The sequence below is a fragment of the Embiotoca jacksoni genome, unplaced genomic scaffold, assembly GCF_022577435.1.
Source record: "Embiotoca jacksoni isolate LCO1_2020_lvr unplaced genomic scaffold, fEmbJac1.0.p SCAF_43, whole genome shotgun sequence".
Taxonomy (NCBI): Eukaryota; Metazoa; Chordata; class Actinopteri; family Embiotocidae; genus Embiotoca; species Embiotoca jacksoni.
In genome coordinates, this window is record NW_027185396.1 from 653,095 (window position 1) to 677,500 (window position 24,406).

The 24,406-nt window shown below is 47.6% G+C and overlaps 1 protein-coding gene across 1 annotated transcript in view; it reads right to left on the reverse strand.

Moving 5' to 3' along the window:
- Positions 1–24,406, reverse strand: part of skia (v-ski avian sarcoma viral oncogene homolog a) — a 71,631-nt gene that overhangs the window by 23,324 nt on the left and 23,901 nt on the right. The gene's annotated exons all lie outside the window — the stretch shown is intronic.

A 24,406-nucleotide genomic window follows, 5' to 3' on the forward strand; every position in this document is an offset into this window, starting at 1 on the left:
CGTTTCCTGCCTGGTGGAAAATAGCCTTGAGCCACAGAGGACCAAATGTTTTCTCCATCATGTGTCTGACGTATGTTCTCATTTCCTGGTTCGTTCGAGATGAATCAGTTAGTTTTCATTAAAACACCTAACGAGAGGAAAGCAGAGAGGGATTCAATGTTCGGTTCTCTCTCACGTTACATACACCTTCCACTTCCCTTCACATTTAGAGCTCAGCGCCGTGCTGCAGCTGATGCCGGCCGCAGACCTGCCCGTGACGACCAGCTATCACACAGTAAATACCGGAGCAGACAGCACTAGCATTAGAATTAGCATTAGGGCCGTTTCCATCAGTTAATAGCTCTACAGTATTACAGTATCTGCCAATCAAATACGTCAGCAATTGCTTTCCCTTCACTTCCATGTTCTAATGATAGTATTGTGTTTTCGTTTTTTTTTTTCTACCTCTGCTTGCAGTAGGGAAGGCTGCATTTGCATTTGAGCCCCTGGCATTAAAAAGGCGCTGAACTGGCCCGAACAAACAAATATGGAAATGGAAGCGTGCCAGATGGGAAGTTTGCAATCGCAAAGGTGAAAAATGAAAAAAGAGTTTCAGTGAGAAATTAGGATTAAGCGGTGTGTCTTGGGGACCTCTGACAAAGGAGACAGCAGCTAATGTTCCCATAATGGAGCAACAGGAAACTGTGGATATTACTAGTCATTAACCAGCGGACTGCATTTCCCACCAGCAGCTTGAACGATTTCTCCCACAGGGGACGGCATGGGGAGCATGTGAGCTCCGTCTGCTTCTGTATCCACAAAGGTATTCTAGTAAGAAAAAAAAAAAAAAAAAAAAAAGTCCAGGCAAAAGTCCCAAAACTATCGCATGCTTCTTCCCGAGGTGACAGACTCTCCGTCGAGACTCTCAACACGCCCGACTAAGAAAGGTGAAAGAAGATGGCCGCCATTGCACATGTGGTGCATGTGCCGAAGTCCCATCTCGATGTCTGCGGGGCTCTCGGCCTGTCGGCCTACTCCAGGAGCGGAGGCATGATGGTTGTTAGCGAGCACTCCAGTTGCACTGTGATGGGAATGTTTTCGACAGCTTTCAGACACTTGGCACTAATGATGTTCTGCATGCCCTGTGGCCAGCTGCGATGTTATTTATTTTTTTTTTTTTTATTCTCCCTCCAATCAGTGTGTCAAACAGTTTTTACCAGCAGCCATGCAAACTCATAGAAACATGCCAGCTCAGCTAGACTGCTGTTGCCACTTGGGCTTTTTGAAGGTAAAATGGTGCGAAAAAAAAAAAAAGGAAATGGATATTCTGAATTAGAACTTTACTTTACTGTCTTCATTCTGTTTTCATTCATACAACCTACATAAGAAGTTGTGTTTCTGCACTGCGCAGGTCCTGTAGGTTCCTGGCACGACATAATGGAACCATGAGAAGAATTTCAGGGTAAAATTACATTTAATCTGTGTGCAAAAATGTAAAGTATAGAGAGTCTGCTCTCAGTAGAGCCATCTTTGGATTGGGTATCATCTTCCTTCTCAATTTTTCCAAGGGACCTTGTGCATCGGTTTTGAGTGGGTGGTCTGTTTGAATTGTCTGTTTAGGTTGGGGAATGCGTTAATGTTCCTCGCGGCGGCCACTGCTAGTTCACACAACCTGCCCAGTTGTACCTTAAACAGTCCACTGCTGCAAAAGGCCTGCCTTACACAGATATTATACATCAATATCAATTTGTCTAAGTGGCTGTCCCAAAGCAGATGAATGTGATGAAATCCGGCAGTAAATTAAATCTCTGTCAAGTTGAAGTAGTGGAGCCTGTGATAGGTGAAAGCCCAGTCAGAGCCGGTCAGACAGAGCGGACAGGAGGAACGAATCAATGAGCACCAGAGGCTCCCCGAGGGCCGGCACGGGGAGGGGGAGGGGAGGGGTTATTGTAAATCAATTGCCGGCCAATTTATTTCCATTGATAGCATCGGAATAATGACATGCTGTAATAAAATGGTAATCAGGGCCTTTAGCTGCGGGCGGTGGACCGTCGGAGCTGCAGGGAATGTGGCAGTGGCCCATATTCTCCGCTCTTGCACGGCTGAACCTGTGTGCACTCATTCATGTGTGTGGCATTGGTGATATTTGCTCAATAGAACACGGCATTAGTTTTTTGTTTTTGTTGTTGTGGCTGGATAAGTGTGCGTGTCACAAAGGGGTGCGCATTTCGCCGTGCATGAGGAGCATCGCACGTGCAGCGGCAGCCTCTGATTTAATCCCGGAGATATGCGGCGCGACAGCGGCGGCGGCAGATGGCTCGGTGAGCAGATTAAAATCTCCCCGGCTAACCTCGTGCCAACCCAAACAGACAGACTTTTAAGCAACTAAGAAGAACTGAGACGATCGTTGCACGCTCCAGAGCCAAAAACTGGTCAGGGGACGGGGAGGAGGGCGGGGAGGACAGAAATGATGTTTTGAGTGTTTTGTTTGACTCCTAAGGAACCACAGACACCCTAAACCCCGTCCAATCCATGACAGAGGGTAAACCGTGTTAAACCCACGGGTCGTGGCTGAGGTCAGACTTCATGAATCAGCATAACTGGATGAGCTGTGGGTTGTTGTGAGGGAGCCAGAGAAGGGAGCAATAAGCTGGAGAGATCTTGTTCGGTCACAATGTGGGTGGCGAGGCGAAAGATTGGTGTGCTGGCTGATGACGGCCGGAGCGGGTTGAATTCAGCTGGCTGCCGAACGACCAATGAGCAAGGCTTTTCATCACCTGACCTAATGCTTCTCTCTCTCCGTGTTCGACAAAGCAGGATATTTTGCTATATATACATATATATATACACACACACATATATATATATATATATATCCGACTCCTATTTTTGTACTGACATTGACGAGTATCTAGAATATATAATGCCATCTTAAAAAAAAAAAAAAAAAAACAGGAACTGGAATAGGACCAAACCCAACTTCTTTTCTTCCTTCTGTCAGGCGAAATTCCTAGGGAATTTAGGAGGATGGGAAAACACTGACTACCATTCTTCTGCCAGCCTCAGTGCCCCACTTTTACCCATAAATCATGCACATACAATTGACGTGCCAGCCTCCACAGAGCCAACCAACCAGCAGTATCTTGGCAGCGATGTCGGACGACAGGGTTCTCCCAGTCAATGCCAGTCATCGCAGCTCACCCCAGGATCTGGGAGTGATCTGCAGCGACCCACCCAAATACACTAAGGACTTAAATATTTTGAGGAACCGCCACAGTTGAGCCGATAAAACCTTTATTGAGCTGACAATGGCTCATAAAATGAGGTCTTTTTGTCCCTCAGAGTTAGCAACACAGTGGCTGGACTTGTTGAGTTTGGGAACAAAAATGGTTATTTCATATTTGCTGTCAGGAAGCTTTTTATATATATATATATCTTACAAAGTCAAACCATATGGGCTTGATCAAATAAGCAAAATGAAATGGAAGTGGTAAACCAGGGAATGGGGCATGGAGGAAGTGTTAAAGGGCTACTGCTGCAGACAGAAGAGTAAAAAGGGCTTCGTTCCCGCTGAAGTCATCCAAGGGGCAGGTTGGGCAGGGTGAAGTTGGGGTCACGTCGTTCTCCGCTCCAACAAGAGGGGACAGTGGTGTCTGTTGGAGGAGTTCACCAGGAGGTGAGCAAACAGGCCCATGCCATAAACAAGTCTGAAGTTTATAGCCACTATTTGGGTTAGTTGTTCCGCCGCATTCTGGGGCTTGGTGGGGTGTGTGTGTGTGTGTGTGTGTGTGTGTGTGGGGGGGGGGGGGGGGGGGGGGGGGGGAGTCCAAGACACAACAGAGACAAGGAAAGCGAGGACACCGTAAAAAACAAAGGGAAGTTTAGGGAAAAAAAAACAAAAAATAAAACATGTGGCTCACAGGGAGGCCAACTGGCCATCAACTTCTGGGGTCATTCAGAGAGCAGCTTCAGGTCAGGATGCTGCCATCTTGGTTTTGGGTCTTGCTCTTTCTGCTGCCTGTTCTGTTAAGAGTGTCATTCAGTTTCTGACCACACACACACACACACACGCACACACACACACTCACAGACACACACACACACACACTCACAGACACACACACACACACACTCAGACACACACACACACACACACAAACGCCTCCGACGAAACAAGAACGTGCACTGTGAAAGAACAACTAGCTTCCAGAAAAGGAATAAAACAAAAAAGAAAGACGGGAAAAGAAGAGGGAAGAAAAACAAATCAGAGGATGCTGTGGTTATGTGTTTGCGTGTGCGCGCGCACTTGAATGTGTGTGTGTGTGTGTGTGTGTGTGTGTGTGTGTGTGTGTGTGTGTGTGTGTGTGTGTGTGTGTGTGTGTGTGTGTGTGTGTGTGTGTGTCTGTTTGGATGTGGGGCTAGCGGTTGCTCTTCTTTCCTCACTGGAATCTGTCTTAATTAAAAAGGATTGGTTCTGCAGTAAGTGTGCGCCTGAGGGGAGCCGGCTGCACTGCAAACATGTTCTGAAGTAAAGCAGCCGTGAGGCGGAGCTGAACGCTTTCGAGTCTCCTTCACACACCCTGAACCAAAAAAAAAAAAAAAGAGTTGTGTGGAGTACGGTGAGAGGGTTTTATATGAGTCACTGCAGTGAAACAGAGGCTCTCCGACAGTCTCACAGCCAACTGATATCCGAGCTAGAATCTGAAGAATTCCAGAACCGTCCACGTGATTCGCGGATCGAAAGCATCCTTAAAAAACCCTGTTGTTTATCCAGGTGTGACGCTTTTATGAACAGGTGATGAAAGTTAAATGAAGAACCAGTTTGAAGGTGAAGTGGAAATCACAAACCTGGAATACAACTTGTTGCCACAGCAGAGTGGAGAAACGCCGGAGTGCGGTGCACGCACTGTGTACACTTGGCCTGCCTCCAGCTTCTGTCTAAAGCGGGGCAGGAACATCACGTCGGCTGCTGCCTCATCAATCAACGTTCGTTGGGTGGGATGTGTTAACTGCCATGCCTTCCTCAGAAGCTACACACTCTCTCTCTCTCTCTCTCACACACACACACACACACACACACACACACACACACACACACACACATATACATACACACACACACACACACCTGGGCCAGCAGCCATGCCCTTGTGACCAGCAGACGGCTCTGGAGTCACAGTCGATTAGTTCTAGAAAAGATTGTCTCGGGTCTGGAAATATTGCACGACTAACTGCTTTCTCTCCGCCTGAGTTGCAACGCGTCTACCTGCTAATGACAGGTCGCATGCATGAAAGGCAGCAGGGTAAACTCCAACTATTATTTTCATTATCAATCAATTTAACACCAATTTTTTTTTTAAATGCAGTTCTCCAAACGGTGAGCAGAAGTCATTCGATGTGCCGGAAGTCTCTCCTGCACCATCATCGGCTGAATGGAAAGCTGTTTTTATTCAGTCTCTAAAAATAAGTTGCTACATATTAGGGAATTTTTTTATATCTATTGTTGATTGTTCGGCCAGTGTAGGTGTTTGACTACTTGATAGTTTTTTGGGATTTGAACTTCAATCGATTATTTTCATAGCGTCACATAATTGAATAAGTCTATAGGTGGTAATAAAAGGCCCAAATCAGACTCTCATGAGTGTAGTCAAAAGTAAACCCCGAACTTCTGCGTGACCTGAGTGCAGCGAGCCGCCCGTGGATGTGGGAAACACTCGCAGTGACGGATGGAGCATCAGGCGGAGAGTACCAGCGCCGTGGCAACCAGTAAACCCATGGCTGAGGAGAAGTGTAGACTAAACTGTTGATACGGAGTCAAAGCAGACCCCGGTGTGACGGATCCTCTGTGATCAGACACACACACACACACACACACACACACACACACACACACACACACACACACACACACGGTGCCCACAGCAGAGAGCAGCGATCTCTGTGACCTGCCAGAAACAAGCTGTACACTGTTGTTGTTTTTTCGGTCAGAGTGACATCTGTTGGCTCGCGGATTTGGCTCCAATTTTCAGCGTGTGTTAATGTGTGTGCGTGAAAATGCATGTGTGACTGCATACGTGGGATAGGACTAACTGCACAACCACACACACACACACACACACACACACACACACACACACACACACACACACACACACACACCAAGAGTCACGAGTAAAAGGGCACAGAGACTGCGAGTGACTCACTTCGCCTGTTTGCAGACAGGCAACACTCGCCATGAGAAGTGTGAATGTGTGTATGTGTGTGTGTGTGTGTGTGTGTGTGTGTGTGTGTGTGTGTGTGTGTGTGTGTGTGTGTGTGTGTGTGTGCGTGTGTGCGCCATGCACCGATGGACATCTCTGTGCCAATAAGAGCTGACTACCTTACCTCTGGACTCACTCACTGTGTCGACACTGTGCCAAACACACACACACACACACACACACACACACACACACACACACACACACACACACACACACACACAGACAGAAAAAAATATGTGTCCTGGCACAGAGTGTGTGGGAGTGCTTTTACTGCAGGTGAGCTGCATACCACGAACTGAGCTGCAGATAGATGAAGTGATAACAGACAAGCAGGTACGGGCATGACACACACACACACACACACACACACACACACGCACACACACACATACACACACACACACACACACTCGCAAAGATGGGGATTGATGAGAGAAGAGATTCGATGCAGCTGCGTATACAGGCTGACAAAAATGACAAGAGCACTTTGATTTAGTCTAAACATTCGTTTTCGCACACCTGCAGACACACACACACACACCAATCAAGGAAATGGCAGAGTTGTAGCAGCCGCCTCACACTCGCAGTTGACCTTTCACTCACTTCAATCTGTTAAATAAAACGCACCCCATCAATCCAGCTTTGACACTGCGAACATACCTCATCTCTCCTTCTCTCTCTCACACACACACACACACACACACACACATATATGTACGTACACACACACACACACAATCAATCAGATGTCAGTGCGTGCTAATGCACCTCATCTTTCATTCATGGAGAGGAAACGGCATGAATAAGCAACAGCTCTGTTCATGCTGAAATGTGGGTTTACCACTTTTAACTGAAGTGAACCCGCCCCGTACCTGAATGGACTTCAGGCAGGAGAGGGAGGCAATTACAGCCTGATTTCCACTCGGTGGAAATGTCTGTGTGATGCTGCACATCTCAGTATCGAGCGTGATGCGAGCGTGGCTCGGTACTTGTTAATCTATAGCTGAGGACGAATGTCTTTCACCAGCCTAAAAACTCAGGAAAGTCAAAGTTCCCAAGCAACCGACTTCCCCTTCAATTATTTTGTGTAAAACTGACAAATAATGGCCTAAATCCCCCAAAAATAAAAGCAGTCCATTATTTTCATGCTTTGTGTAATCTTGCTATAAGCACCTGCAGTATAATGAGCACATAAAAAACCAAATGGAATTCATCTGATTCACCCGCTTTATTAGGCGAGTAACGCTCCATGGAGTCTGAGTGCATCGCCCTCATGTTAATACCCGCATGTCCTCCAACTTAAAGTTGTACGAGCGACGGTTCTGGCGTGACAGGTTTTGCATTTGCGTCCGATTGGGTTTTGTTCGCCGTCGCGGCGGCCGCTCCGTCTCCGCTGTTTTCTTTCCGCGGTCTGCTGCACACATGTGGTATGTCGTATCTCGCTCCCCGTGAATCCACACCCTCCCAAATTCTCAGAATCAAATTTCCCTCCTTTCTGCAGGCCCCCTCCGCCCCTCCTCCTCGACTTCATCCCTGCACATGCTTTTCATTTTTTTTTTTTTTTTTCCCTTGTACTAGTCAGAGTCTGGCATGGCCCGTGTTTTTCACCATAGAAACCGACATAACAGACCGACGCAGCCAAACTCGGGCTCCGCAAACAGACACCAAATAAAATCCATCATTCGCTCGGTGTGTACGAAAGCCTTCTCTCTCTCTCTCTCTCTCTCTCTCTCTCTCTTACACACACACACACCTTATATTAGAGTAGTTCCTGCAGGACACGGCGGCTCGGGGGATTGAGAGAAAAAGTTTTGAACATAGTCGTAATTCGGCAAGTCGCCCGCTGAAGGGAATAAGCATTTCAACATGCGGGAATATTAATCCAAAAAAACACATGAAGAAACAAATGTTCTCCAAATTCGACTGCACGTGGAATGATTCTCAGAAGATTTCTTTAATACTCGTTTTTGTTTTTTATGATAATGTCGGTCATGACTTCATCGCCCGGTGCGACAGGACACGACGTGCTGCAGAATTTTGGAAATGAACGCGATGATGACGAACACATCCGACGCGGCTGCTGCGGGCCGACTTTGTTCAAATCTTTTGCTACAATGACAAACTCGTTGTAAAACTGCAGCTCCGCAACTTCCCAGCACATAAACACAACCGAGACCTTCCAATTTGATCCCATTCCTATGATGTAATCCCAGAAAATGTTGGATATTTGTTTTAGTTATGTAAGCCCGCAGCCCCTCCAAACCCTCCACTGCGCCTGCCAGATGGAACAAATGACGAATCTCAGACGTTTGGCGTTTCCTGGCCGGAGAAGCGGGGTGGATGGGGGGGGGCTGACTTCCAAGTCATTTCCTAAGCACACTGTTCAATGGTGGCCACACATATCAAAGAGCGTCTGGATCTGTGCGAAACATCAGCAGATGAAGGCGACGCCTCCATTTCTGTCGAACAGCACTTGAAGAAGCACACAGGCAGATTACTGTCAGCTGCCAAAAAGGCCGAGCAGCTGCAGGTTTCCCAAAGATAACTAAGATTTGAACACCTCATTAGATGCAATTGAATTTTAAGAATTAAATGAATTAAAAAAAAAAAATAAATAAATAAATAAATAAAAAAATAAAAAGCATTTCTAGCAATGCATGCACAGGCGAATGTTTATTTATTTTTTTTTTACATGTCTGGCATTTGACAAGTACTTTTCCCAACAGAATAATGGATAATGAACAAAGAAACATCATTACATGTTGAAAAATAAGAGGACTAAGTAGGTTGAAAAAAAAATCGGAAAGCTTTGTCAAGAAGCTGTGGATACCCTCGAAGATTTGAGTATTTACTGCAACTTTCTGGGCTTCGGGAAAGCTCTGGAAACCTACAGTATGAATGCCAGCTCTCATAAATAATGTGCTTTTCTTTTAGTGAGATATACATTCATCAGGGAGGGAATACATTATGTACACACACACACACACACACACACACACACACACACACACACACACACACACACACACACACACACACACAGCCCCTGTCAGCTGACACTGGCCAGCGCCAGGCCAATCGGCCAGCCGTCTGTAGCTGTGGACAATCAGCACCGCTGCCCTAAGCCAACCCCGCGGCCCTCTGGGATATCTGGGCAGGGAGCGAGGGAGGAGAGCGAGAGAGAGAGGGAGAGAGAGAGAGGGAGAGGGGGGGAAAAGAGGGAGGGCGAGTGCCAATGGTGGCGATGGGAAAAGTGTACGTGACACACGGACGAGAGCCAGAGAGACAGACTGTGGCAGAAGACGTCACAGAATCTCTATCAGCTGTCTCTGGACATCGTCAGCTGTCTGTTAGCATCTCCCCGTCTCCGTCTTTACGCATCCTTTAACCTTCAGTGCCGTCTCTTTGTCCTCTCTGTCCTCGTCAATTTAATACTGTGTGCTGCGACATCGACCCCGCAGCTACTATTACCGACTACGAAACCCAGAAACATGGAAAACGAGCAAAAACTGAGGACGGAAGACTTTCTTTTTTTGGAGCATGGTTTTCAGAGCTACTGCTCCCTCGTACGATTTGTTGTCTTATCTGTAAATTAGATTTCAATCAAATGTGGACTCGATGACGCTTGGCGACATATTCCTCTGTGACTCCCGGCTTTTCTTTCTTCACCCCCCCACCCCCGTCTTCTGCAACCATGACACGGTTACATAATTGCATTTGGTAAACTATGTGACACCCCCCCTCTTCCCCCTCCCCCACCACCACCTCCTCTTCCTCCTCCTCCTTCCCTCGACTCCCTCCAATCTCGCATCACACTCATCTGTTATGTCTGCGGCTCGAGGAGACGAGATTCCCAGACAGACTTATCACAGTCTGTTTTGTTACCGCGCCGTGGAACACACAATTACTTTCATCTGTTCCTTCAAAAGAAAGAAGGAGGAAAAAAAAAAAAAAAAACTAATTCCTCCGAATCCCAAAATTGAATTTTGCAGGCCCCTGGGTTTCAATGCTGAGAAACTCCAGATAAAGTCGCCTGGCGTTAATCTGCGTTTTATCAGTTAGGCACAATACTGCAACGACTTTTGGTATTGGAGTCCGATGTGTGTTTGTGTTCAGCATCCCCTCGGTGAGCTCATTGTTTCTGACACACGAGGCTTTATCAGTGCGGCGGCCTTCTGCTGTGGGTGCAAAACACTAAATGCTCATTTTGGTGACGCAACACTAGACTCCAATGACAACTAACTTCATTAAGGATGGTCAACTTCAATGCCCAATGTGATGATACATACATATATATATATATATATATATATATATATATATATATGTGTGTGTATCTTATCTTATACCTAATTAAATAACTTTGGGAGTTTTGATTAGAAAATAACAAGCAATGTGAATATGTCGAATAAGAGATAATGCACTCTGACTTTTCTTTTCACCTTCTGAGAGGCTGTGTGATTTAAAGTTTTGTTATGTTTATGTTCCTAACAGTCCAGGTAGATTACCTGTCAATCAATCAAGACTGTACACACTGTCTGCACATGCAAACACATCATAGTACACCTAAAGTAGTATAATAAGAGATACATTTTCTGAGTATTATCCAGCACTTGAGGCACTAGTAAGTTGACTTTAATACTCAGAAATGTCAGTGTGTGTAATAATTTGGCCTACTTGTCAGTAATCATTCAATCATCTGCTTTGGTCCAAGGTTGTGGACAGGAGCAGTTTTCAGGGTTTGGCGACAGTCCCGTTCGATGCAGAAGACTTCTGTATCGCTCAAGGCTTCTAATGCAAACTGTTCCCGACCTCTTTTGTTCAGCTTGACACGCAGGAAGGCCTGGAAGTTGCAAGCAATGCCGCCAAAAATCCAAGCTTTTGGGGGGCTAATCTTCCCACTGAGACACCTTGAGAGTTTGTGAGCAAAAGGGGGAAAGAGCTTCAGCTGGAGCAGAAAAACAGAACATCTGTCTCTCTTTTACAGGACAGGGGAAATGAAAGTGATGTGTCCAGAGTCCAGAATGTACCAGTTGGAACTGGCAGGCCTGGAGATTTTCCACTGGCTGTACCTCCATGACAGGTCTCCCTTTTCCTCCCTCTGCCTCGCTCCCAAACTCTCTTTTTCTCTTCATTGTATGATCATTTTTATCTTCCCAAACACAATGCGGGACAAAAGCCTTTCCTTTTACAAGCTAAAGAAAACAGAGTATGTAGAAAGTGGGGAAAAGAGAATGGGCTGTATGAAGTCAATATGGTAGCAAAAAAAAAAGGAAACTGCCATTTCCTCCACTTCCCCAATCCTTCCTCCCATCATGTGGGAAGGAGATTACGGTTCCATACCACGAAGGAGAAAGTACGAGGATAAACAAAAAAACAAAAAAAACAAAAAAAACAGGCGGAAAATCTAACAACTGCAGGAGGAAGGGGGAGGGAGAAAAAAGCCACAAGAAAAATAAAAAATGCATCAAGAGATGAGGCAGGCAGGAAGCCGCCTGTGGGCTTAAGTGCAGGGAAATTAACATCACACTGTCTTTAGCTCGCCACAAACAAGGACCCTGCCTCTCCCCGGCGTCTCTACGCCCTATAAAAAATACATTTAAAGAAAGGGAATCTTGCACGTCTCGTCGCCGCTGCAGAGGTGAAACCGCTTTTCAACTTCACAGGGTATTTGTTAATGCAAAGCCAAAGTTTACCAGCGTGCAGCGGGGAAAAAATTAAACCGTTATGTTATGGACTGCAAATAGATGTGGTGAATTAGAAGGAAGCCGAGGTGCTAATGGACCAAGACGAATAAGGGCACTTAAGTCAATTAGGGGGGGGGGGGGGAGTACAATTATCATCCCTCAACCGACTTCATCCCTCCTTCCATTCACTCCCCTGCAAAGCCAACAGCTCTTCATCATTTCACTGCATTAGTCATGAAAAACCCCTTCCAACGTTCAGCGAGCAGGACTGTGTTTCCGCAGTAGAGAACGAACCGCGTGACGGACGACGGTATCGACAAAGTAGTTTCAGAGAAACCGACCGGGCCTGGCGGGTCGAGGTTCGTACGATGGCTGAGTTGGTGTGTGTCCGTGTGAGACGTCCGCCAACGTGACCCACTATCTTTGGAGGCACTGAGGGGTGCGGGGGAGGCTTAAGTAGGCAACCCAACACTCGCGAGTCCGCGCCGGCCGTAGTGAGCGATGACGCCGATCGATTTCAGCTCGTAGATTAGATTTGGGGACCGCCCTGGGACGCAGCTGATGGTGCTCTGAGTGGTGGGGGAGAATCAGGGGGCGGGGGGGTAGGGAGGGCGTGGGAGGGCCGGTCGGTTCGCTGTCCACAGGCGCCTGGTTGGGTCTTTGCGAGTCTGACAGAGCTAACGCGCGCGCGCGCACGCACGCACGCACGCACGCACACACACACACACACACACACACACACACACACACACACACACACACACACACACACACACACACACACACACACACACACAGGTCGGCGGGTGGGGAGGAGGGCGGGTTATGGAGACTGGCTGGGGGTGCAGTTAGGCAGCTGTTAGCGTTTCAGAAAAGATTAGCACCAGGTTCAACTGTAAACAATGAGCTCATTCTCTCTGCGAGAGCACCACGCAACACGCCACATCTGTTTCGGAACAAGCGGTCTTATTCAAGGCCCTGAACACCCCCCTTGTAAAAAAAAAAATCTAACTGGGAAAAGTGCTTGGGAGAACCTTAAAGTGGTGTATTGTCCAAGCAGCGCTGTGTATGATATTTCTAATGCGTGTGACAAGCGTGTAGACTGCAGCTACAGCAGAGATAGACGTTAATATTAATGAAGACTGTGTAGGAAAAGACTTAGTTGCAGGTGAAGGGATTATTGGACTTGTAGGTCTCATCCAACTAAATACAGAGCCAGTGGCGGTACGTTTTATCCATAAAAATATTACAGACATAACTTGCTTAAGATGCAAAAAATCAACCACATCAAATGTCAAAATACTAAATGATTCCCTTTTATGGTTCAGGTTAAATGTTAGGTTTACGCCCAAATGGATTTGGTTGTTTTTTACGGCGAGATTGTTGTTTTGAAATACTCGTCAAGGGAACAATTATGGCTGCGGCCGACAGAATCTGGCATCAGTCAGTCGTTAACAGTCTGTCGTGAATTCGATGTTTCTTGTGGCAAGGCGACATATTTGACCCATCCGTCCACCCTAACCTCAAACAAAATCATCACGTCATTTCTAGGAAGTTGAACAAATGACCGATGGTATCGTGTCTCAAGGGAAGATGGGAAACCATAACGGTCGCCAATATTTCAAGGTTTACTTGCAAGTTAAGGGCTAAACTGAAGAAACAAATCCTGGATGTTCCTCCGTGATCTTCTAGAGGCGCTTTGTGTGCGCAGACAGCTGACTGTGTTTTAAGTGTAAGCTGCAAAAAAAGGGAAACCGAGCTTTCGCTATACACCCGAGCCTGGATGACACAGCCTCGGAGGGAGGGAGCGTTTGACTGAGACGACGGGCTCATCTCCAGATAGCCGCTGTATATAGGTCAACCTTTAAGTCTTGTATAGCGGCAGGGAGCGAGTGTAGGAGCGCAGACATGTTCAGAGGCTCATCGAGTACAGACTTTAAAACGGGGGTGTTGACCTTGTCTGTGTGATTTTATTCACTGCTTACTATTTGCTGCAGTGTGTATTTGTCTTTTTTTTTGTCTGTAACTCCCAACTTTTGGAAAAAAAAAAAAAAAAACGACAGACAGAGAAGAAGAGGCACAATGGTGTTGGTGGAGCCTGAAAATAGAAAAGACAATCTGATTCTTTCTCCTCGCAGTGTTTAGTCATGTGGGCCTTGATGTGTGCGTGCGTGTGTGCGTGCGCACGTGTGTGTGTGTGTGTGTGTGTGTGTGTGTGTGTGTGTGTGTGTGTGTGTGTGTGTGTGTGGCTGGCACGAGGGTCAAACAGACAAGAGGAGCAGGTGGCACTGGGGTGGGCGCTGCCGGGTTGGTGGGTGAGGATCGGTGAGCGCTGCCCTTTCACGATCCACGTGCCATCTGCCTCGGCCGGCACTGACTGCGTACCCGGTGACGAAGAGGCAGACAGAGGGATGGAGGAAGAAAGAAAGAAGAAAAAAAAAAAAAAAAAAAAAAAAAACGCCGCCGCCATCTTGGAAAAGCCTGCAGATCGTTTGCCGGTTTCTACCGTCGTCCTCCAACGCGGCTCAAACCACTCCGACAGACTTGGCTCGGGTCCCCGCAGCACACTTACGCGACCGTTACGCCGGTGTGATGTCACGCCAGCGCTGCCCATATTAATGATGGCGGCAACTTCGGTTGATTCGAGTCCAGCTCTCTCGGTTTCGACTTACACAAACCTACATCTGTTTTGCGGCGTGGAGTGAAGTGCAGGGATTGGCCCCCGCCGTCTCCACCGAGACTTGATGTCACACTCTGCCAATTTAATTTGGCAAACCAATTTATGGAATAGTTAATTGCAACACTGCTCTATTTAACAGTCAAATGAGCTCTGGAAGATGTCCTCGGTCTTGTGACCTTAGAAATGTCATATATTTTAATCAGAGGTGGGGAGGAAGCAGCGTGAGCAGCAATTCGCTGTGCGCGCTGCCCTTCGCCAGAAAAGAAATTTGATTTTGTGTCAACTTTTCGTTTTAGTTTTTTTTCTTTGCGGATGCTTTTGCAGATTTTCAACTTCCACATGAGAAACAGGATGAATGAGGGGGGTCACGTTTGTCAGTGTCGGCTACACCTGGATTTCTTATAAACCGGGGGACTGGCAGGAATAAAAGGGGGGCTTGTTGCGGTGCTTAAATTCGTCTCAGCTTTCTCTATCTTCCTCCCATTGGAACGAGGGGGAGGGGGGGTCGTATGAGCTATTTACGAGAAAGGTCGCGCTGAGAGGGCATGGCAAGGAGCCAGCAGTCTCTCTCCTCCTCCTCCTCCTCCTCCTCCTCCTCCTCCTCCTCCTCCTCCCTGCCCTTGTCTTTCTTCTCTGTGCTCTACCTCTCCTCCAGAAACTCTCTCAATACTAAAATCAACACTTTTATTTTGGGTCTGAAACTGATGGTATTCATATTTTGCAGCCGTGTTCAGCATGGATGGATGGATGATGGATGGATGGATGGATGGATGATGGATGGATGGATGATAGATGGATGGATGATAGATGGATGATAGATGGATTGATGGATGGATGGATGGATGATGGATGATAGATGGATGGATGGATGATAGATGGATGGATGGATGGATGGATGGATGATGGATGGATGGATGGATGGATGGATGATGGATGGATGGATGGATGGATGATAGATGGATTGATTGATGAATGATAGATGGATTGATTGATGATAGATGGATGGATGGATGGATGATGGATGGATGGATGGAGTTTCTGATCAGGAGCGCCATTAAAACTTTTAGCTGTCTAGCCAGGAGGCCCAGACTGCAGCTGTTCCGCCCTCCCTCCTTCCCTCCCTCCTTCCCTCTGCACTCGTCTCTCCCTCTGTGGTTGTTCTGCAGCACTAATGTATTCTGCAGTCTCTCTCTCTCTCTCTCTCTCTCTCTCTCGCTCTCTCTCTGAGTGGCGGGCACAGAGCTGCACATCTCTTCCATCTCACACCAGTTTAATTAGTGCAGCCCACAAACTAGAATCAGGGGTGTCTGCTCGACGGATCTTCCCGGCCAATAAATGAGCTTTAATTACAGCTCCGATATGATGTGCGCATGAATACGACGTGATTTGATCGATATCATCGTCAAGCCGATCGATGCTGCCTTTAACCTGCTCTGATTGATCATGTTCTTCACCACGTTACTGCACACACTTTGTTGCATGTGTCTTTGAGACTTAAAGGGGCGTTTAACCCAATTAAATAAAACAAGACACAAAATATTTGCATTCCATGAAAAGTGGGCGAAGTGACCGTTTTCAAATCTTTGAATGTATCGAACACCGTTCAGCGCGGTGAACATCGGCCTGAAATATCAATCGGCCGTTTCACTTGAACCCTGATGTGTTCTTTCTCTCTCCTCCGGTCCTTCATCCTCCATCCCCAACCGCCTCCACTCACACACTTGAAAACTCAAGAGAACACTCCATCAGCAGCAGCAGCAGGAACACAAGAAGAGGGTTAGATTGAGTGTGAAATACGTTCCGCGACTTTCAAATAAGGAAAAAGAGCCGTGGCATCGCTGGCAGTGTGGGGGAGCGAGAGCACCTAGTGGAGGGCTCTCCCTTTGATGTTTAATTTAGAGAGAGAAGGAGGAACAGGCTGAAAGGGTGGGTGTGGGGGAGGCGCACGGTGGGGGGTGGGGGGTGGAAGTGTCGAGTGTGCTGAAACTCCACTGTTTTCCATCAAAGGCTTTGGGTTTTCCTCCTTTTCATTTATTCACCACCAGTGATAAAGGAGCATACGGGCTGGAGGAGGAGAAGAGAGGAGAGGAGAGGAGAGGAGAGGAGAGGAGAGGAGAGGAGAGGAGAGGAGAGGAGAGGAGAGGAGGGGGAGCAGGGGGGAAGCAGGGAGGAAGCAGGGAAAGTAAAATGATGTTCATAAAGGAGGTTCTGGTGGAAGGTCGAGCCAAATCTGTCTCATGGAAGCCGTTTTTGCCATCATTTCCTCTCTTCTTACCCCCCCTCCTTTATCTGTCCTCCTCCTCCCCCCATCACCATTCCTCCATCCTCCCTCTCCTCCGCTGTGGAGTCCTTCCTCCTCCTTTCTGCTCACTGAGTGAAAAGTGGAGCTGTGTGCCAGGCGGAGGAAGCAATTAAAAATTAATGGAAGCTGAGTGATAGAGAAACCTGCAAGGGCGTGCCGCCCGCTACACACACACACACACACACACACACACACACACACACACACACACACACACACACACACACACACACACACGCACACACACACACACACGCGCGCACACAGCTTCCCTCCTCTTTTCCTGAGCCCTCCCGTCTCTCCCTTCCTCAATCTCTCTGCACCTCTTTCTGCCTCAGTGTGTCTGCTGGGACGAGGTGACATTGAAACACCGAACACACCGGACCCCCCGCCGTCTGACGTGCAGCTCCACAGACTTCCCCCGCCGAAGTGTAACATGTCGTCGTGCTCAGTTTGTCCTGATAAATACGAAGTGCCACCGTGTCTGATGTGGTCCAGACTTGAGTGCCTTGAGTCTGTGGACGTATCCAGCTTCTGTGTTTAATGCTGGTTCGGTTCTGTTAGGCGTCCCAGTGAACCGGCAGCGGGACCTCACGAAGGGAAATGTAGCCACCGTTGATACAAATGGCAAACGGCTTTGACGAGCAGAATCGTCTGCTGAGGAAAAAGGTCTATCTTTGTCCGAACCAAGCGGCAACCAACGCTGGCGTCACCCGCTGGTTTGCGAACTCGACTTCCAAAAAAACCCCATGGCATTTGGAAGCTTATTTTCTAATTATTGACAGGGTTATTTTCAAATGGACCGCCAGAAAAAGAAGAAGAAGAGGGAGTGACTTTAGCTAACAACTCCAAAATAACTCAGTATTTCATGAGAGAAGTTGAATGGGAGTCGATGGACCCCGGAGGCTTTTTGGAGATAACCTCTCGTGGCCCTCAGCGATGTTACAGCTTACGGCGTTTTTCTGCATCGGCCTCATTTTTCAGACCCGGAGGCTATGAGCACTTTTATATTCAGTCTGTGGTCAGAACTGTGTTTGAGGACTGCGTGGAAACACAACTGTCTGCCTGGATTCTTGTGGCAGGTGACAAAATGAAAGGCACGTAAAAAGAGGCCAAGTCGTGGTTTCCGAAGGATCGGCGTGAAGGAAATGACGTCATCTGTCCACTTCCACGACGGTCCGGACTTTTGAGAGCGTGTGAATTATGGAGCTCTACAAGTGAGCTGATTTGACATCGTTATATATGACGGGTTGCTGTTATAGATGACAAGCGCATAGTGTGAAGCTAGTTGTGGTTTATTCTCTCAGGACCTCAGTGAAGGACATGACCTCTCACCCCTATTCCCCTCCTTTCTCCCAAACACACACACACACACACACACACACACACACACACACACACACACACACACACACACACACACAGGGAGCCCTCCAGGCAATCAGAACTGATTTGCATTCCGTAGAGCAGGATGTAATCTATTCTACACACACACATACAGAACCCACCCCGACCCTTGACCTTGTTGCCCCCCCCCCCACCCTCTTCCGACACAGGTCCCCCCACATCCCACAGATGAGCCAATGTATTCCCTAGGGGTGGCCGACGGTGTCTTTGTTCAGAGACGCCAGCCGTCCGCGGTGAGAAGGAAGTCTGCCTCTTTTTGTCGGTGCACGGCGCGGATTTAAAGAAGAGCATCTTAAATGTTGAAATAAATATGAACTACATGAGCTCCATTGCAGAGGAGGCGACTTCAGCAACCTCCTCCCACGGACAAATATCTGCTGTAATAGAAAAGAAACGACGCATCGATTTCTCCTCTCAGATTCAGGTATTTGAATCAAAGTGAACTAAATGTGGATTTTCTCTGTTTTTGAACCAGATTTTATTGTCAAACTACTGTTTCTATGGTCAAGTGAACTTTTGACCTTCAACTTTGTTTCAGAGATTAATAACATCGTATTTAACAAGGGGTGCTCAGTGGTCGTGAAAAACGGGGGGATTATTGAGCCGGAAGGCATCAAAGTACCTAAAGCAGAACATTACAGTAAGTCACGACGAGCCATCTACAAAGGAAGATACAAAATGAAAGTAACAAAAAAACAGGGCTGAACAAAGCGAAGCCTCACCGTGTGCACGCCTCACATTTTATAGTTTGCAGCGCTGCACGGCTGCAACTTGGAAGATAGCAGAAGCACGTGGTAATCTCGGTGAAGGCCCTGTGGTGAGCGGCCATTTTGGTTAAACTCACTTTGGTCTGCGCCGCTGGTGGGTTTCACTTCCGCACCCTACCCGTCCCGACGCTCGCTGCTTCCTCCCTCTTAAAGCAACCAGACAAACCTCAGTGCTGAGTTTTCAGGTCACGGTGGGGGCCGCCGCACGCTGCCATGAAATCACAATTCTCCAGCACGTGTAACACGACTAACCAGCGTGTTACCGAGCGTGTTTTACTGCGGCGCCAGCGGAGGCCAGCGTCGTGTGAAACGCCGCCGCGTCGTTTTGTGTTCTCACATGTTGTGTTTCCGAGGCATGCTCAGTGTGTCATCGTGTGAAACACGGCGCGCCATTACTACATCTTACACTGTTGTGACTGCGGCTGAAGGAAAAGAGCGGCTCAGGAGAGGAACGTATTCAAAAAAAAAAAATTCAAAAAAATTAAAAAAAAGATAATGACACTCACCTAGAGATGAAAACCAGCAGCAGAACGCACCGCGGAGACATGGAAGAGGAGAGAAAACAAAGAAAAGAGTTAGTCAAATCATCTTACAGGCATTCAGCACAAAGTCATCGTAAAGTAATTACACAGTAAAGCCTCGGTTCACCAAGTGGTCATTTAGGGGGTTCCAGCAAAAATGAGGAATAGCTTAATTTCACTTTAATTGAAATTCTCCTCATTAGGAACATGTAAGAGTTAGTTTCACTCATCATCTGATATTTCCCCAATGAGTGTGCAGACTTTGGCACATCTTCAGGTGTGGGGGGCTCCCGATGTGTGAGTATTCAGGCATTAATGATGTGAAAAATTGTGAAGAGCTTTTTGCCTAAGGCAATCAAAAACAGCAGATTTCACTGGAGTTTTGTCTGTTGGAGGCTGAATTCGATCGAGGAGGCGGTTTATTGGAATTCCTGTGTAACACTCGTGTATTTTTTTTTAAACGCACTTTGTTTGTTCGCGCTCCCGTCTCGAGATCATGGAGATCGTGGTTTTATATTTGTTCCCTGCACTTGGCTTAAGTGACACGGCGGAGGGGGCCTGTGAAATTCCAGACGGCCTCATTAAAGGCCAGTAATTGCTTTTTGCGAAACAGCAGCTCATAAAAGGGTTCCGCCGCCCATCTCTTCCTATAAAAGGCAAAGGAGGTAAAAAGGGGGGGTAGGAGGCGGGGAGGCTGTGGGGTTGTAGGGGTGCAACACAACAGAGGGGGGGTGGGGGGGACCCCAACTGTGGAGGTGTCGGCCGAGTGTCGGCAGGGGGGCTGCTCAGATTTAACCTCGCTCCATCTTTTTCATGCGACTGTGCTGAGGTGTGAGCGGTTCATCCGTTTGTTATTGATCAGGAACACGTTGGTCATCTGCTGGAGCATCGTATCGGTTGAGGTAACAGCCTTCTAAAACACCCTTTCAAAACCCCGCCGAGTACCCACGCATACCTACACGGGTGTGAGCACGAATCATTAATCACGCATACAAGAGCGCAGGCACCCACACAGATTACTTACTAACATCCAAATACACACAGTGCCGACTGTGCCATGACTTTATGTGTTCTGTGGAGAGGCTGTGACCCCCCCCCTGTCCCCCCTCTAACACCCCCAGCACAATATGCCCCACTTCTCTCTGATTTTTTTGTTTTCTTTTTGCTGGATTCCCGTCTCTCTGAGCCCCGCTGACATCGATCTCTCTGCACACAGCCACAGGCCTGTAGGCAAAAAAAGAAAAAGAAAAGCCCTCTCCTTCAGTGCATTACCTAATGAGGTAATAAGGGTAAAACTTCTCCAAATGTGTTTGTTTTTCCCACCCGGGCCCCCCTGCTAATTGCTTTCGACTGCAACCTCACAGTTTTGCGTAATGATGCCTGTTGACGAGCCGCTCTTCCAACTGCTAACACGACCGAAGCCACGCCGACCGTACGTCGGGCCGGACAGCTTCTTCCTTTTCGCAGTACTTTTGAGAAATGCTCTCTGGGGTGGATAATTAAAAAAAAAAAAATATATATATATATATATTTATAAAAAACAAACAACCCTCTGTTTGGAGGATTTGAGTGAACCAGAACGTCATTTGTTTTGATGCTAAATGTGTTTTTTGGGGAAATAAAATAACAGCAAAATGAGGCATAGTTGAAATCGTTTTGTCGGTGGAGAGAAATCCCTAAGTGGGTTTCACTTTCATATGCAGATTAATCACTTAAGGAGATTGTGCCCTGCCCCCCCCCCCTCCCTGTAACCCCCCTCTGCTGCCTCCTCCCTTCCCAGGCGCTGATGCTCATAACAGGATTGGTCTGGCTAATGTCTCCCCGCTTAACATATTTCAAGCCGCTGTTGCAAAGTGGCACGTTTTCATCTGAAAAGACAGATGACTCGCAAAGACAACAGACAAGATGAGAGGTCTTGACTTTCTCTTCTTTCGGGCTGGGGGGTGGTGGAGAGGTTTCGCCCCTCCCCGTTTGCTTGGCTTCCCTCTCCGTATAGCCTCTCCTGTGTAGTCAGATCGAGCTAGCAGGGGGTCCCCATTTTCTCTGCAACTAAAGGGATTAGCTGTAATTGGGACAAAAGCACTGTCCACAACCTTTTTTTTTTTTTTTTTTTCTTGCCGTGGGCCTCCCTCTTTAGCAGCCCACTGAATACAGTCAGCTCCTCTGCAGGAATTGTATCTATTCTGACAACTCGCATTTGTTCTGCTCGGAGTACTTTTGAATTCCAGTTGCAGGAAAAAATTGGATTCTGACGAGCTTGCAGACTTGTTTAAAAAAAAATAAAAAACACATTCTGAATCTGGCCCGTCCACTGCCCAAAACTTGAGGCACTACTTTGTAAAGTTGCGGAGCTCTCTCACTCTTTCAGTTGTTATTTCTGAGGTTAAGAATGGAAGTGGGACTCGCTTTATCTGTGACCTTTCCTCTGGGCCGGCTGTTATTTCTTGCCTAGTGTAAATTCTGGTTCTGCTGAGAACGATCACGTGTTTCCTTTCTCAGTCTTTTATCTGACATGTCTGTGAGGCCTCGCCGCCTGTGAAAGTGATGCCACTAAGACTGGGAGGAGGAGAGGGGGAGGGGGGCGGCAGGTCTCTGCTTGTCGGATATTTAAGTCTCTTCACTGAAGTCTCTTCATTGTTGTCAGCATTTTCTTCAGAGAGAAAAGGAAGCTGGATGTGTATTGAATATTAGAGCAACATCCTCCGCGTAACCTTCAGCATGCATTCTGCTGCAAGAAATCAATAATTAATAAGGGGGTGGCCATTTGGCAGCTTACTGGAAGATGCTTCGGTCAGTCGTGGCGACAACACAGTGACACAATTCCTTCAGCTCTTTTAGCACCGGCAGTGCCCCCCCACCCCCACCCCTTAAAAAAAACACCCCCAAAGCTTTAGGTTGAAATAAATCAAACGGACGCCAAAGGTGAACTTCTGACCTTCTCCCGTTCCAGCGAGGAATTAAACGGCAGTCATTTGGGTAAAAGGTGAAGAGCAAAGGGGGGCGAAACAGGAGTCCTACGTTTTCTCCTACCTAAGCTCACCCCCAGAGAGCCCCATTAAAACTGTACAAAAGTCAGGCTTTCTGGGCCGACTTTATGGCTGCCAGATGGCACCGGAGGGGCCCGGGCTGCCTGTGAACTAGCCTCCACCCCTGTAAAACAGTGACCGCTTGACCCTGGAGACATATAAACCTGGCATCTAAGACAACAAGGCTCCAACCGCCGGGACGCGTCAGTCCGGTGGAGTCACCTGAGGATGCCCGGCTCATCTTTTAAACCCGCCCTGACTGGTTTGACTTTCACAGAATGAACATTACGAGGGCTCTTGTCAACATAAGGACAGTTTTGTATCATATTTTAAATACAGGTTTTTTTCATTGAGACTTTCCCCGTTCAGCTTTCAATGCAAAAAAAAACGACTTAAGACATTTCTACTGCAGTGTCATGTAGCCGAAGTCGACCTGTCATCATCTAACAACAGAGAACAATGCTGCTGAGTTTGCACCTTATTAGGAGCCCCTAATGACGCCAACTGATAAAAGATGTGTATTGGACACCGACTGGCCTCTGAGGGCTCATTTCTCAGGTGTCACAGAAGGTTCACGACCCTTCGTGACCTCACTAAGAAACAACCAAAGCCGCCTCCTGACTGACTTTACAGTCTGGACCACTGTAAAAATAGCAAAAAAAAGGGGTGGGAGGGGGAGACGGGGTTGTGAGGGGTGGGGAGGGTGATTGCGTCTGGCCTTTAGAAATGCAGGCTCGCTCTACAAACACTATCTTGAGAAGCAATCAAGGGAGGGACACTTAAGGGCTTTAATTGCGCCAAATGTCCTTTAATGACTCGAAGTCGATGGCCCTTCTTTACGTCCTCAGTTTCTTAACAGCTCCGGCCGTGAAAGAGGTCAGGGAGGGGTCAGGTTGAATAACAGGATAACAGAGAAGTTTGGGTTGCATCCAGGAGCAGCAGTGCAGCCCACTCGGGTCGGGGTCAGGAGGTTAAAGCCGAGGACCTCAGAAAAAAAGCCGTTGTGGACTCATAGAGGAGTTTGTTCAAGAAGAGGAGGTGTGGAGGCGAGCGTATTCAAGGCCAAGTGTACATCGAGGGAAAAAAAAAACCTCATAGTAGTGTTTACAAAATGGATTCCTGTGCAGCAGGAGCGAATGAGGAAACTGGTTTTGAGGATAGCTTTGGTTTTTGGTTTTTTTTGGGAGGGGGTGGGACGGGGTAATCAGGCTAATAAAGGGGACGACAAGAGATCCACCTCCAACCTGACAAACACCGCCGACCACGGAGAGACTCCGACCCCAACCAGTTGGACTCTGTTGGTCGGCGATAAGTCTGTTGGTGTAGTCATGCTCTCTTTTGTCCGGCCTGTTCTCCTCATTTCCCTCCTTTTCCTTCTCACATCTGGAAAGCAGAGCTGGTTTCCCTGCCATTCCCCATTGCACACACACACACACGCACACACACACACGCACTGACGTCATGTAGATCGCTCTGCCTGATGGGAAGCATATGAGCTGAGAAAGGAACATTGGAGAAAAGGGGGTGTTGTCACCAGAACACACAAGCTATCTGTCAGAAATAAAGCTCACTTTTTCCAGGACGTTTATTTTTTATTTTTTTTCCTCTTAACTATACAACACTGCTGCTGCTGCCTTCCAACGACCGGACGTCAGACTCTTGTCTCGGTCGCAATGTCTTCACAACCTGAAAACTGTGCCTTCCCCTTTGTTTGAATGAAGGAATCCAAACATCTGTTCTGCATGTGTGGCCAATGTCTACCAATCAGAGAGCG